General features: G+C 41.5%; 1 protein-coding gene and 1 long non-coding RNA gene across 3 annotated transcripts in view; one reads left to right on the top strand and one right to left on the bottom strand.

Moving 5' to 3' along the window:
* The window catches only part of LOC143369737 (eEF1A lysine and N-terminal methyltransferase homolog), a 125710-nt gene that overhangs the window by 89099 nt on the left and 22621 nt on the right, over positions 1-13990 (bottom strand). The window lies entirely within an intron of this gene.
* On the top strand, positions 2611-3158 carry LOC143369802 (uncharacterized). Its single transcript, XR_013085486.1, has 2 exons — positions 2611-2810; positions 2903-3158. It is a non-coding gene; the product is annotated as an uncharacterized LOC143369802 (long non-coding RNA).

Consider the following 13990-nt stretch of genomic DNA (forward strand, 5'->3'; position numbering starts at 1 on the left):
TGGCAGTCGGCCGTTAAGTCGCGTTGTGCGTGGACGTTCTGCCCGAGGGACATATTGCCCTATTATATTAGGCGTGCGAGCTAGAGTTCCATCGTGAGTAGTTAATACTTAACATGGAAAGACTCAGTCCCCGTAGAGACTCAATTATTACGCTAATCACTATTTTAAATCAGTATAGTTCTCCCATTCTACTTAAATCGTTTCTTCAATTCCGTTATACTTAAAAACCCTGTGAACATTATAGCATCAGTGAACTGTTCGGCGTGATTTATGCTTCACGCCTGTGCAGCGCTTCAACATCTTGCACCGGCGCCCAGGTAACGCAGAGTGAGAACCCTAACGCAGAGAGAAAGAAAGAAGGAGAGTAATAGGTATTACGTGTGCGAGATCGGTGAGTGTTTTAAAGTACGTTACTATATTCAACAGCTGTCCATTTGAATTTGAACCATTCGAATCTTTGAACTTTATAAAAATTTGTTTCATGTTACCCATGTACGAAGGAGACAGTTAATCCAACCACCGTGTGTTACGGGAATTCTCCCGCGAGAAACTGTCTTACCTTTCTTCCGCGGGTATCGCATTTTTAAAACATTTTTAATTAGGAAATGCACAGATTAAGCACTCGTGCGATAATTGATCCAACCATTACGCGTTACGAGGTTTCCCCTCGGTTAATTATCGTCAATTTATTATTGCCGTCAATTGTTGTTTATCGATTAACGTTCGCGGCCGTATTCGTCGTATCCTGGTTCTAGAAACCATCTCTGAACTGTAATCTCCGAAACCGCACCGAACATTGTAAATTCTAAATCCGGCGATTTAACCTTTGTGAGTCTTTTATGACTCTTTTGAAACCCATGTATTGACTCCCCATCTTTGTACCACCTTCATTTCCCTTTTCTTTTATTGTAATACATGGTAATTTTCACGTAATTCAAGTGTTATTTCTCTTAAACCAGTCTCCCTCAAAATACCACTTCCTGACGGGTCAACCTGTATTGGTTGTAGCAAGTACGTATCCCAAAAACAAATCTATCTAAATTCGTTAAGCATTACGTGGAAGAAATTAGACAAATCCGCTCGGTCTCTATTAAAATTAACGCCCTCACGTAACACCGACAACAACTGCTGAATTTGAAACATGCATTGCTGGGAAATCGACCAGAATGGAACACGAGACACGAACGAGTGATATTGCAGCACGACAACGCTCCGTGCCATCGCAGTTCCATCGCAAAGGACACCATGACAACGCTCAAATGGGATCTGCTACCACACCCGCCGTATTCACCAAACCTTCAAATTATCACTTGTTCCGGTCGATGGCGCATGGCTTGGCTGGGCTACACTTGGCAAATTTCGAAGAAGTACAAAATTGGTTTGATGTATGGTTTCGGAACAGAGATGCGTCGTTTTATCGTCGCGGTATTCGTGTAGGTATTGCCAGAGAGATGGCAAAACTGTGTAGCAAGCGAGGGACGATATTTTGAATAAATAATTTTTTGTATTTGTTTTGAAATTTTCTGTGTTTAATTGATCGAGAAAAAAAGCCGGAAACTTAGTTGCGCACTTAGTATCTTTTTATCTTTTAACAATATAAAAATTGTTCACTTTAGTCTATACCAGGGGAGTCGAACCTTTTTATCTGCGCGTGCCAAAAATTTATAAATAATATTTACTGATTTGCTGACGTGCCAGGCAGTTTTTAATAGGGAAAAAATTAGTAAAAAATGAATCATTGCAGAATTTTATTGACACAAGTTTAAAAATTAAGATAGATTTTCATAATAAGAATTAACCGGATTTGAGCAGTAATTAATTATTTACATAAGGGAACAAATAAAAGTGACTCTAATTATTATTTTACTAATTACAGAAGGACGTGTAGCCCGACACCAAAGAAGTGGCTGGAGGGTGAGGGCTCAGCAGGAGCGTTGGGCCTCCCTCTAAGTGTTGCGGTACCAACCAAACACCCTCCAGGCCCTGGTGAGGGCTCAGTGTCGTGGGCGTGGCCGTGGCGTCCGTTTGTAAAATATTATATTAACCCTTGTGTCAATAACCAAAAGTACCTACGTTGTTCAATAACCAGGGTACCCGGGTACCCACCTCCGGTTTTTTAAAATAAGCGCTTTCTATCGCGTCTTTTTGGGGTTTTACGTTTCTAGTCGATAGTTGCTACCTATATCCATGTTTCCAAGGCCTCTGCTAGCCAGAAAGATCTGGCCAGGTAATATAAGTGGGCCTTGAATGGTATTGTACCGCAGGTAGCCGCGCGCAGTTATTTTGGGACTCCGGCCGCTGCTAAGTCGAAGGCTGGAGTGCCTTGGAAAACAATGGGGCATGTACCCTGTTAGCTGTTGAATAGGGTGACGTCAGCACAAAATGGGAGAAATCCCGTTGCATTGCCAGGAGTGTTTCTCCCGCCAAATTACACCCCGCTTACGGTGGAAGCGCACCAAAGACGCGCGGTATAGGTGGCGCGATTTTGGGCCTGAAAATCACTTATTGGTTGACACCGGCATCGGGTCAACCAATTAGGAGGCGTTTCCTGTCCGAGTGCGTCTTGCCGGAAAATTGTGTAGCCGGCAGAGGTCAGTCTTCGCTGATATCTCGTCAGGATATATCATCTTGTATGGTATAAGACACCCGAAATAAAGACTTAGCATTCGAAGTATTGTGTATTTCAATAAGGGAACATAGACACTGTCCTATCCCTTCAGTGATATTGAACAAAGTGTGTACGCAGCTTTTGTGACAACAAAATCAAATAGAAGTGCTATGGAGGAGTTATCGAAAGCAGAGTTTGCAAGGTAAGATAAATGATTGTGGGATGTTACTTTGGTCTTTTACAAAAGGATATCATTCATAGCATTGTTGGTGGTGTACGTTTGTTCAATTATAGATTAAATCGTGAAGAACAGGAGCTGTATTTGAACGAATTACTGGGCGAAACAGATGCTGAGAGCAATGTGCCTTCAGATAGCGACGACGACGACTGGTGTCCTATGCCGCGCGCAACAAGACAGTCGCAAAACATGGAGTCTTCTGACAGCGAAGAGACTAATGAAAATCGTAAGTTTGAACACTGTTGTGTAATTATACTTATTTTGTTACTGTTTTTATACTCATATTCTATTATTTATAACAGAGCAAAGTGAAAGAGGTGAACCAAGGGCTGCTGTACAGGACGCAGCAGAGGCTGCATTGGAAAGTACAGCGGAGGGTGGAGCAGAGACCGCATCAGAAAGCGATTCAGAGGCCGAGACCTGTTCCGAAAGTGAAGCGGAGGACGTAGCCCAAACTGTGACCACATTTATTGCGAAAGATAAAACAGTGTGGCAGAAAAGCCCGCCTGGTCAATACCAGACAGCAGTCCACAATATTGTACGACAAAGAGCTGGTCCACATAGAAGTAGTGAAACTTTAGCCATTTCTGATACCTTCAAAAAAATATTCACTATCGAAATAATAGATATAATAGTTCGTCACACCAACAAAAAGGCATCGACAGTGTACGAAGAATATAACGCCCAAAATCAGAAAAAGACGTTAACATGGCCACCCGTAACGTCTAGTGAAATGTACGCATTCTTGGGTGTTTTGATATGTGCAGGTGCTAATAACTCAAATACTGACCACACTACTGATATGTGGAAAGCCTCGTCATATCCTCTATACCGCGCAACATTTGGAATTAATCGATTTTGGAACATTCTACGTTTTATACGTTTTGACGACTCTAATACACGCGAAGCACGTATACGTGAGGATAAAGCTGCTCCAATTCGGGATATTTGGAATATGCTGAATTCAAATTTATCTTCCATGTATAAACCAACGGAACATTTAACAATCGACGAGCAACTTTATCCCTTCAGAGGACGAACAAGATTTACTCAGTACATCCCATCGAAGCCAGCCAAATATGGGATAAAGGTATGGTGGATTTGCGACGCCGAAAATGCCTACCCACTAAATGGTTTAATTTACACCGGTAAAACAGGAAATACGCGTGAAATTAATCAAGGCGAAAGAGTAGTTAAGCAGCTAGCAGCAAACTATAAAGGTTCGGGAAGAAATATCTGTATGGATAATTTTTTCACTTCTTTACCATTGGCTAAACACTTATTATCATGGAAGTTAACAATCGTTGGTACATTGAGGAAAAATAAATCATATATACCAAGATCAATGGCTCCCTCTAAAACGAGGGAAGAATTTTCGACCCTCTTCGGATTTCATGAAAAAGTAGTAATTTGCTCGTACGTACCGAAAAGAATAAAGCAGTAACTTTACTTTCCACGATGCATTCTGATAAGGCTGTGGCAATTGATATGAGGAAAAAACCAGAAATTATTCTCCATTATAATAAGTATAAGGCCGGAGTGGATACTATGGACCAATTATTATGTAGATATACAACTCGTCGACGTACAAACAGGTGGCCTCTCGCTTTTTTTTATAATATGGTAGATATTGCTAGTCTTGCTGCATACATTATTTACTACGAAAATAATAAAATGTTGCACAAGAAAAAAAATCAGCGTAGATTATTTTTGCGGCAATTGAGTACAGAACTCGCTACGCCTATAATTGAATGTCGGGTCCAAAATGCGCAAATTATGAGGCATTACACTACCAAACTTGCTGTCGAGAGCGTTCTTGGCCGGGCGATCAGTCCTCCGGACATTCAGCCTAGCACTTCGCAAGGGTTACATAAGACGGGAAGAAAGATGATAACAGGCTCGTGTCATTTATGTTATAAAGCAACGATAAGGAAACGCAGGAAAACTAGAAAATCTTGCATGGTATGCGATAAACCTGTCTGTGATGAGCATGCTGTTACATTTACAAAATGTAAAGAATGCCAAAATAAATAAATAATTACGGCTTTTTTTGTACTTAAATATTTGGTTTTATTTACTGAATGATCCCTGCAACGATATCTTATTGTAAATTGTTTCGTTTATTCGGAATTCGTTGATAAATCTTATGTTTCTATAGGTGGGTACCCGGGTACCCTGGTTATTGAGAACCAGTATGTAAACTTCAACGTGATAATTCTCCGACTCAAAGAAAAAAAAAACGAAGTCTAAACGCATATTCCTCTTTCAAAAGGTTCAAATAACGAAGATCCAAACGGTCATTTCGAAATTTTAACGGGAACATAAAAATTTTTCATAAAACATGCCCAGGTGGGCACCCGGGTACCCGGTTATTGACACAAGGGTTAAAAATAAAATATTTTTTAAACTTTTTTCCATATATAATTTAAAATTGTTTAATTTTATAATATAATACTATGCCACAATAATTTTGTTTCTCCTCTAAATTATACATTTTTCCATTGCAATCTTTTATGCTGCCGAAAGTGATTCTTTTCTGTTTGAGAACGCCTTTAATGTTTTATTTTTTTTATTTCTATTACGTACCGAATCATTTCTCGATATAAATTGTGTATTTACGGAAATCGTGAAGTGACTAGGGACCCGAAAGCAGCGGCTTTTTGTTTTCTTCGCGAGTGGTTGATTTCAAGTCGTTTAGATTAGTGGTTATGGGTTATATATTTATTGATTACTGATGACTGGGTACTTTTTTCACCCCCTCGGGATTATTTTGTTTTTAAAATATTGTATTGTCACCTAAACTACACATGCCTGCAAAATTTCGAGACAACTGGATTGGTGGAATTGGTTCAAATTTGATTTTTCAGATATGAACCAAACATGCAAGAAGCAAACAGATGATCGACACTGAATAAAATCGTTTAATTAATATAATACTATGTCCCGGATGTCGGAATAATATGCCATAAGAGGAAGTTGAGGGTGCTAATGGCGGATTCGTGGCACAGCATCAAGTTAATTCCCTGGTATAGATTTGCGTGAACGGATTCCACGCCCAATAGAATGTATTTCTAAAATTGCCAATTATTTGCCATTTGTTGACAAGAGCCGTCTGGAAATAATCTCTAAAAGGTGGCGACTCGAAAGCCTTCGTCATATCGACCTGAACGATTAGTGCTGACCGGATGCATGAGAAGGGAAGGCAGTAAGCACGGAGTCATTTTACTGGCTCACGAAGAGAGCAGGTAGTCGCCTAAGCAGCATACGGATAAATGAGGAACCCTTGGCAAAAGGTATGAGGCCCCAGGTTATCTCCATTGCCATAAGGAGTTGTCCTGAACTCGAAACAGACCTGACCTCTGTAACGATCCGACCATTGGCTCTGAGAGACCTGGAGTTGGAGACACCACGCCTTACTTGCCTCAAACTGGGGAAATGTGAGGGGGTCCCGTGGATCCTGAACTCTCTAAGGTGTTGGCCGTAGCAGGATGTCTAAAGTCCTTCTGTGTTACGAACACAGACTTCACAGGGAAGTCCCTTTCCGCGATCACTAAAAATCTTGAACTGCTTTCCCTCCACCGCTGCGAACAATTAAAACCATTAAATCCAGCATCCACTTTCCAAGGTTTGCGGAAGCTTAGTTGCTTAAAGATCAGTATATGTAAGAATCTGATGAACCATAATATTTTGCAGGCGCTAATCAACAATTCTGACCTGCAGACGACCCTGACGAACTTGGAGTTGCACTTCTGCAGTTTCGAGGGGCCAATGCCTGAAATGGAAATGGAGGAAGGCAACGAAGCAGCCGAGAGGCGAGATTTTGTCGAGCTGGAGCTCGGCCCGGTAGAGATAGCTGTTTCCTTCCCCTCAAAATACCGGAATATAACAGCCCTGAGCCTTACATTCTGTGGATGGGTTGCCTCTGACCTTGTCTCGGAGATTGGCCTGTACATGGGGGAAATAACATCTTGAACCTTAGTGGTTGTACCAACGTCAAAGGGGAATTCGTCCTGGAATCACTCCGGACATTGTAAAAACTGAAGATACTATACATAAACTACAAGCATCCGACTGTCGGGGGATAGATACTGCAGTTCCTCAAGGGCTTGGTGAGGGTCCACTGCAAGAAGAACCAAGGTATCACTGACGACGACATCTGTGGTTTGCTGCGGCAGTGCCCAAAAATAGTCACAGTCGATGTGGAGAGTTGCACAATCTAACCTAACCTGATTAACCAGCATTTTTCTTATGTAAACCGCATGTAAGCTTTCGAATAAGACCACGCATGACAAAGATATCGTAATATCGTCTCATCGATTTGTCGGAAACGGTAAGATTTTCTTCTTCGTCTCCTTCTCCAAGAAAATTTACCTGAGTATAATACGTATATACGCGTTACACGCGCACCTTCAGCCAAAACGAACTAATATCTGTTTCGTTCGTCAACCGCTATTTTCACTATGCAATCCACTCCATACGCGTTACACGCACATCTTCAGCCAAAAGAAACTAACATATGTTTCGTTCGTCCATCGCTATCTTCACTATGGCCACGCCAAGTATTTGACTTTCAGGCCGCGGACATCTAGGCAAATGTCTAGATGTTACATTTTATCATCACATTATTAAAATGTCCGCGATATGAGTAGTGGAATGTATAAACACAGCATTTTAGTTTAAAACATAAGGAATCGCGAAGTTTTGCGATTCCTTATGTTTTCTCGATCAAATTGGCCACAAAAATGATATAATTCGGACCATAATTAAGGAAATTATGTGAATAATTTGTTTGCAGAATTGAAAGCCTGTTCCGTTAAAAAGAGTCCAATTTAAATAATATTCTGTCAATTCGGGAGATTGCCAGGAATCCATTGGTGTCACTTTCATATTGATGCGATGAAAAATAAACAAATTCTGTTTCTGTATAATCGATGACAACATCGCAATAGCACCGGCGAGTGCATTCATATAAAAAGCTATCGAATAAGCAATTGCAATCTAAAGTCACTATTGCACCAACACAATTTTATATATAATGTTTGTTCAATAACTGCTTTCTGCATGGGACGTTTAATTATCTTATAATAACTTTCATGTTCTGCTTCAGTGTTTTGCTAATAATAAAATGTCTAACATAACATAAACTTCATTTTCTGGGGACATCTCCTCATCTATTTTTATTTTCTCTTATAACTCCCTACTGCCAACGTAACACATTATAGTGTGATGTCCTACCATTTTTTCCGCGCAATATTACCCTAATAACACATTTTCACAATCCAAATCACTCCACCAAGGTCCTCAAACTCAAGACCAACCCCTTTTCCCCAATCGCTAATCACTTGACGATGTACCTTAGCGGTCCCCATCTCAAGATGACCGGTGCGAAACCCCTTCGCTTATTCGCCCTACGAGGCACGAGTTCCCCCCTCTTTACTAAATCTAAACAAATCCCTCGCCCCAAAAATTCCTTAAATCGAGACCTCGTCTGATCTCTACTCTAAGACCCTACAAATCAAAACCACGATCACCCCTTTCCCGTTAATGACCCCAAAATCCATTCGACGGGTTGAGCAAATTATTCCCCAGCCATAAAAACCCCGGAAATGTAACTGCGGAGAATATTTGGTGTACGTGACAGAAATGCGTCTAATAATAGACGCACCTATTGTAAAAACCCCGGAAGTCCTACTGCGCCTTATTTCTTAAATATGTCAAGGACTTTACCGCGCGTACCCCGCAACAAACATATAAATACGAGGGGTTCGCGGAAACGTTCTCTTTCGAATATATCATCCGTAAGGATCTGATGCACCTACGAAAGTATTGTTTAAACAGTGAAATTTATACAAGTTCATCAAATATCGTAAGCCTTTATAATTACCATTTCACATTTTGGCATATCACCATCATCCATTCTTATATAATTATCATCATTACTTTTATATATTATATTTTGTTCTATCAACGCTTATTGCGGTTACTTATATTTTGTTCTATCAACGCTTATTGCGCTCATTTATTATTTGTTCTATCAACGCTTATTGCGCTCATTTATTATTTGTTCTATCAACGCTTATTGCGCTTACCTTTCTACCTTATTATCGTATATTGTATCTCATGTTCATACTTACATCGCTCTTAATAACTATTACATGAATGTGATGTGCTCATGCTAAGTGTCTAACGCATAATCTGTAAACTATAAAACCATCACAAACTGTGTATGGCACGTTAAAGTGTTTTGAATTAATAAACACTCTTTACTTTGAATTACGCTTGAAACGATCGTATCTATTCTTCGGTTGCGGAGATTCCCAAACCAAAACAAGCTGCAGCAACAGCTGATCTCGGTCCGCGGACGCGAAAGCGACAACCGTGTTTACAAACGTTCTTTCCCATGGGCCAATTATAGCCGTATTCGTAGACGGATTTCGTGGAAGTATTACGACCAACTTCTTACGTAAATGCAGCGGCAAATGCAATAGCCCAGTCAAAACAAACAAACCACACTAACGGGTGTCTCCAGTGTGTCCATTTGCCACTAAACCTTCCCTGGTTGATTAGAGTGTCGAATTTTGACATTCGCGCCTGATCTTCCTTAAACGTTAGAGTGACGAATTTGACATTCGCGCCTGGCTCCTTCCTCAACGCTCAGCGTGACGAATTTGACATTCGCGCCTGGCTCCTTCCAAAACGTTCAGAGTGACGAATTCGACATTCGCGCCTGCCATTTTATTCCCCTTTGTCGACGTTCCCAAAGACCTCACCCGGGACGTGACAATAGCATAAGCGCATTTCAAGTAATTAAAATGTTGCAATGAATTTTCTACGTTTGCTCTACCAGCAGATGTTCCGTTTAAATATTTACAAGTACAACGCAACAGCTGAGACTTTATTTCCTCATTCAGAATAGTGTGTCCTTCAATAGCGAGGTCAATGGCCGAGCCGTTTTAGAGAATTCTGGGATAAACCTCCGGTAATATTCGGTTAGTCATAGAAATTCCTTAATTCCCTTTGGTGTACGAGGTGCTGGATAGTTCCGGGCGGTTTGGATTTTTTCTTGGTTCGGTTTCACGCCTTTCTCGGTGCTTATGTGTCCCAAGTATGCAACCTCTTTATGCAGGAACTTACATTTGGAAGGTTGGACTTTAAGCTTGACCTGTCGCAGGCGGTGAGCGAGTTTTTTAAATTTGATTAAATGTTCTGTAAAGGAACTTGTGTAGAGGACTATGTCGTCCAAGTAGACGAACATTTCCGTGCATTGAGGTCCCGTAAGGGTGTAGTCCATTAAACGTTGGAAAGTGGCTGGTTCATTACAAAGCCCAAATGGCATTCTTACAAATTCGTAGTGTCCATGAGGTGTGGAGAACGCTGTCTTAGGTGCATCTTTCGGCTTCATCGGTATTTGGTGGAATCCTGAAGCGAGGTCGAACACGGATAAGTATTTGGCTCCTCCTAATTGGTCCAATATCTCGTTGATATTCGGAAGTGGGTATGCATCGAGAACGGTTATTTTGTTAAGATCCCTAAAATCGCCATTCGCCACAGTGGTATTCCATCGGGTCCTGGTTTCTTGGTCACAATCCAGATGGGTGAGTTGTAAGCCGACAATGATGGCTTTATGATTTCGTTTTCCAGTAACTTGTGCACTTGTTTGTTGATTTCCTCCTTATGCACTGGGGGAAAGCGATATTGTTTCGTATTAACAGGTGCTGGGTCCGTCGTCTGGATCCCATGCTGTATGGCGTTCGTATGACCTAACTTCTCGTTTGGTAAATGGAAAAGGTCGTGGTGCTTTTTTATAATTGCTTGCACATGGCGTTTTTCCTCCGGATTCATATGTTCCGTTGAGATTGGCTGGAGTATTTGTTTCGCCCTTGAAGGGGTTTCCTCAGAATTTTTCGGTATTTCCGTTTCAGGCTTGGCCGCAAGAGACTTCGGGGAGTATTGGGGAAGGGTTGATTTGGCGTAATGCGCTGGGGATGAGAGTGAGTGCACCTTCGTGGGTGCCTCTATGTAATGGATCGACGTATCCGGGGTTAAGAAGGACTTGGTTTTTATTAGGTCGGGGACGGGAGTGATGTCTGCTGGCATCTTAGTCTCTTTTGGTTTTACTGGTTTGGGTTCCGGGATTACTCTGTCGAATTCCTCCAGTTAAACGGTGAGTATTGTGACTGTTGTGTCTATCTCGTTTGTGTTTACTATTTGCAGGTATGCCTTCTTGCCGTCCTGGTTACGGACAAGCGCGTTACCGGCATGGACTCCTATGCCTAGGTCTAACCGGGGCAAATACCCTTCCTCTATGTCTGGATTAGCTACGTGCACGAAGAAAATGGTCTTTAACCTCGCGGTTAGCACGACTGGGTTTCTGTCTACGAATGGAATTGAAATTCCGTGAAAATCTAAAAGCTTCTCGGAGTAGTGTATTGATACGTTCCGTTCCATAAGGAATTCTGATCCTAATATTCCTTGGGTTTTGATTGGGAAGTCGTCTTCAACTACGTGGAACGTGACGTCATTGCCCAAAAGGGTTACCTTTATTGTTCCACGGGTGGAGACAGGGTCCTGTGAAATGCCTCTTAATAACACTTGCTTTTCCGGATTGTTGTCTTGAAATCGCTTTACGGTCTGGACTTTTATCAAATTTACTTCGGAGCCGGTAGCGATCATTAATTCGGGTGTTTTCCCGAAATCTGGGGAGCGAATTATCACGTATGGGACCTTACCATCGGTACTTAATTGCGCGGTGGCGATTCTAGTGGCGGTATTTCCATTTCCGTTTGTATTATTATTAGACGCGCTCCCGCTTGGCCCGTTCCACGGTTACGCATCCATAGTTGTCCGTCGGGGCGGGGCATTTCCCGAATCCCTTGCCCGGAAGGTTCCAGGATTTCTGTCATTATGGTTGAACATGCGTTTCCTGCATTCCGAGATCAGATGTCCGGGCTTCTTGCAGTATCCGCAGATTTGTAACTCTGTAGGCCTTGAAGGAGGATGTCGGGTTTTGTCCCAGTAGGAGAGCAGGGGTTTGGGTGCTTGATACCCATATTCCACAGCGCGGTGTGGAGGGTACTTCTCGGGAGGTTGAGAGGCTGAACCTTGGTTGCCTCGACAGGACAGCGCGTCGTGACCTGTCTTGTTACAGAGTTGGCATGTTAGTTTGGGAGTCTTCTGCTCTGAAAATCGGAGACGGTCCCTACCCATCTTCTTTTCCACAAGGACAGCCTAATCGAAGGCTTCGTCAAGCGTCTCAAAGTTGTGTTGTTGTAGCATCGACTTCATGTAGGGTGGAAGACCATCGACGAAGGAATCCAAAGCTAGGCGCTCTAAGTCCTGAGGACGATTCCGTGCGAAGTCGCGGTAATATTCCCTATTATCTTCTAAGATGGCGAATCGGAGATCTTTACGCGCGAAATGTATTCCAATATGTGTTCGTTGTTTCCTTTGATAACGTTGGCAAGTTCCCCACGATAGTGGTCCGACGTTTTAGCAGGAGAGAATGTACGTTTAAGCTGTTTAATTAAATCATTTACGGAGTCAAATATATATTATATTATATCTGCACTTGTATTATGTTTGTACTTTGTGTGCAGTATTATTGTAATAATATATATTATTAACATTGTTACAGCGCAAAATAATTTTAGGTGCAGCCATTGCATTACTACGGTAAGAAAAAGAAAAAGAAAAAAAAACAAGCGCGCAGCACCAGGAATCGAACCGAAGACCTCCAGCACCGTAGCCAAACATCTTAATATCGCAGCTACGACCGTTGCTTGCTAAGAATGTTTGCGCAACTGAAATACTGCTGTCGCGCAAAACTTTGAACTCAAATTTCTCGAAAACGAAGGCCCACTGTACAAAAACCCTTTACGGTTTTGTAACACTAGGTGTGCACTACAATGTCCACCCAGTCTCATTCCAGAACCGATTGCATAACCTGTGCGGTCTCCTTGTGAGCAGAACTTCCATTCTTATGAAGATGCCAAAAAAATGGATCGACTCTTGGATAGCCTCAAAGGCGTATCGTTTTTCCGACGTGGAATTCAAATATTGCCAGAAAGATGGGATAAAGTATTGATAATTAAACTTCTAAGAAATTTACAGACTGTAGTTGGTGACACCGTGCAAGTGTCGCAAGCGACAATTTCTCGCATTGTATTTAGTGTCAGCTGTTTGCTGGCAAGTTTAATGTTTGCATATATAAAATTCTCAAGGAATCCTCGGGCACGTGAGGAGAATCATGGATTGTTTTGTGAACTTGGGAAAGGAAATGGTGCAATTGGTTTACCCGGCGTTGATGGGGCCATCGATTGTACACATATTTGACTAGTCTCGACAAGACTACGAAACATTAATGAAATATTTAGAAATAGGAAAGGATATTTTTCACTGAATGTACAGGTAAGTTTGCATTCATTGTTTTATATCATAATTGAAATATATTCCAGTTAATCGATGAAGCGAGTGAATACGCCATTTTGTAGTCTACAATCACAAGTATGGAGTGTCATCACCCTGGTCTAGTGCCGTGCGTTCTGCATCAGTGATGCCAGAATGAGGACGGGTTTCCTCGAGAATTTCCCCCACCACGCACGCACACTACGCCGGAGCTGCGTGTCCGTGAGCTCGGCGCTTCGGACAACGTCGGGAAGACGAGAGAGAAAACGAATGTGTCTTTCTCTCTCGCTCTTGAAACGCTCTGATCCAAAGTGAGGTGCAAGCGACACGCGCCGCGCGCGATCTTCTTGAGTGCCTCGAGATACACTTTTCACGTTCTGACATACGTATAATACTCTTGTAATGAAAAAATTTTGGAAAAATTTTGTTACGGAAATCACGTTTTAAGATCTCCTGATCACATTTTGACTATTTAGAAAAGAGCTTTTTTTAAGTATCTCATATATTTGTTAACACGATTACGTTTAAACGGCAAAATGGATTTCAATAAAACTTTATATTTAAATTTTACATTCTTGTCTTAATATTCTTGATCCGATTATATAGCGAAAAATGATAATTACCCGTTATGGTTCTTTGATTTTTCAGATATACGATCTAAATTCTACATAAAAAGAGTTAATAAAAATTCTTCTGTAACTTCTTTAACAAAGAAAAATGTACATTCATAATTTCTTGTA

Source organism: Andrena cerasifolii, chromosome 6 (assembly GCF_050908995.1).
Source record: "Andrena cerasifolii isolate SP2316 chromosome 6, iyAndCera1_principal, whole genome shotgun sequence".
In the NCBI taxonomy this organism is placed as follows: domain Eukaryota; kingdom Metazoa; phylum Arthropoda; class Insecta; order Hymenoptera; family Andrenidae; genus Andrena; species Andrena cerasifolii.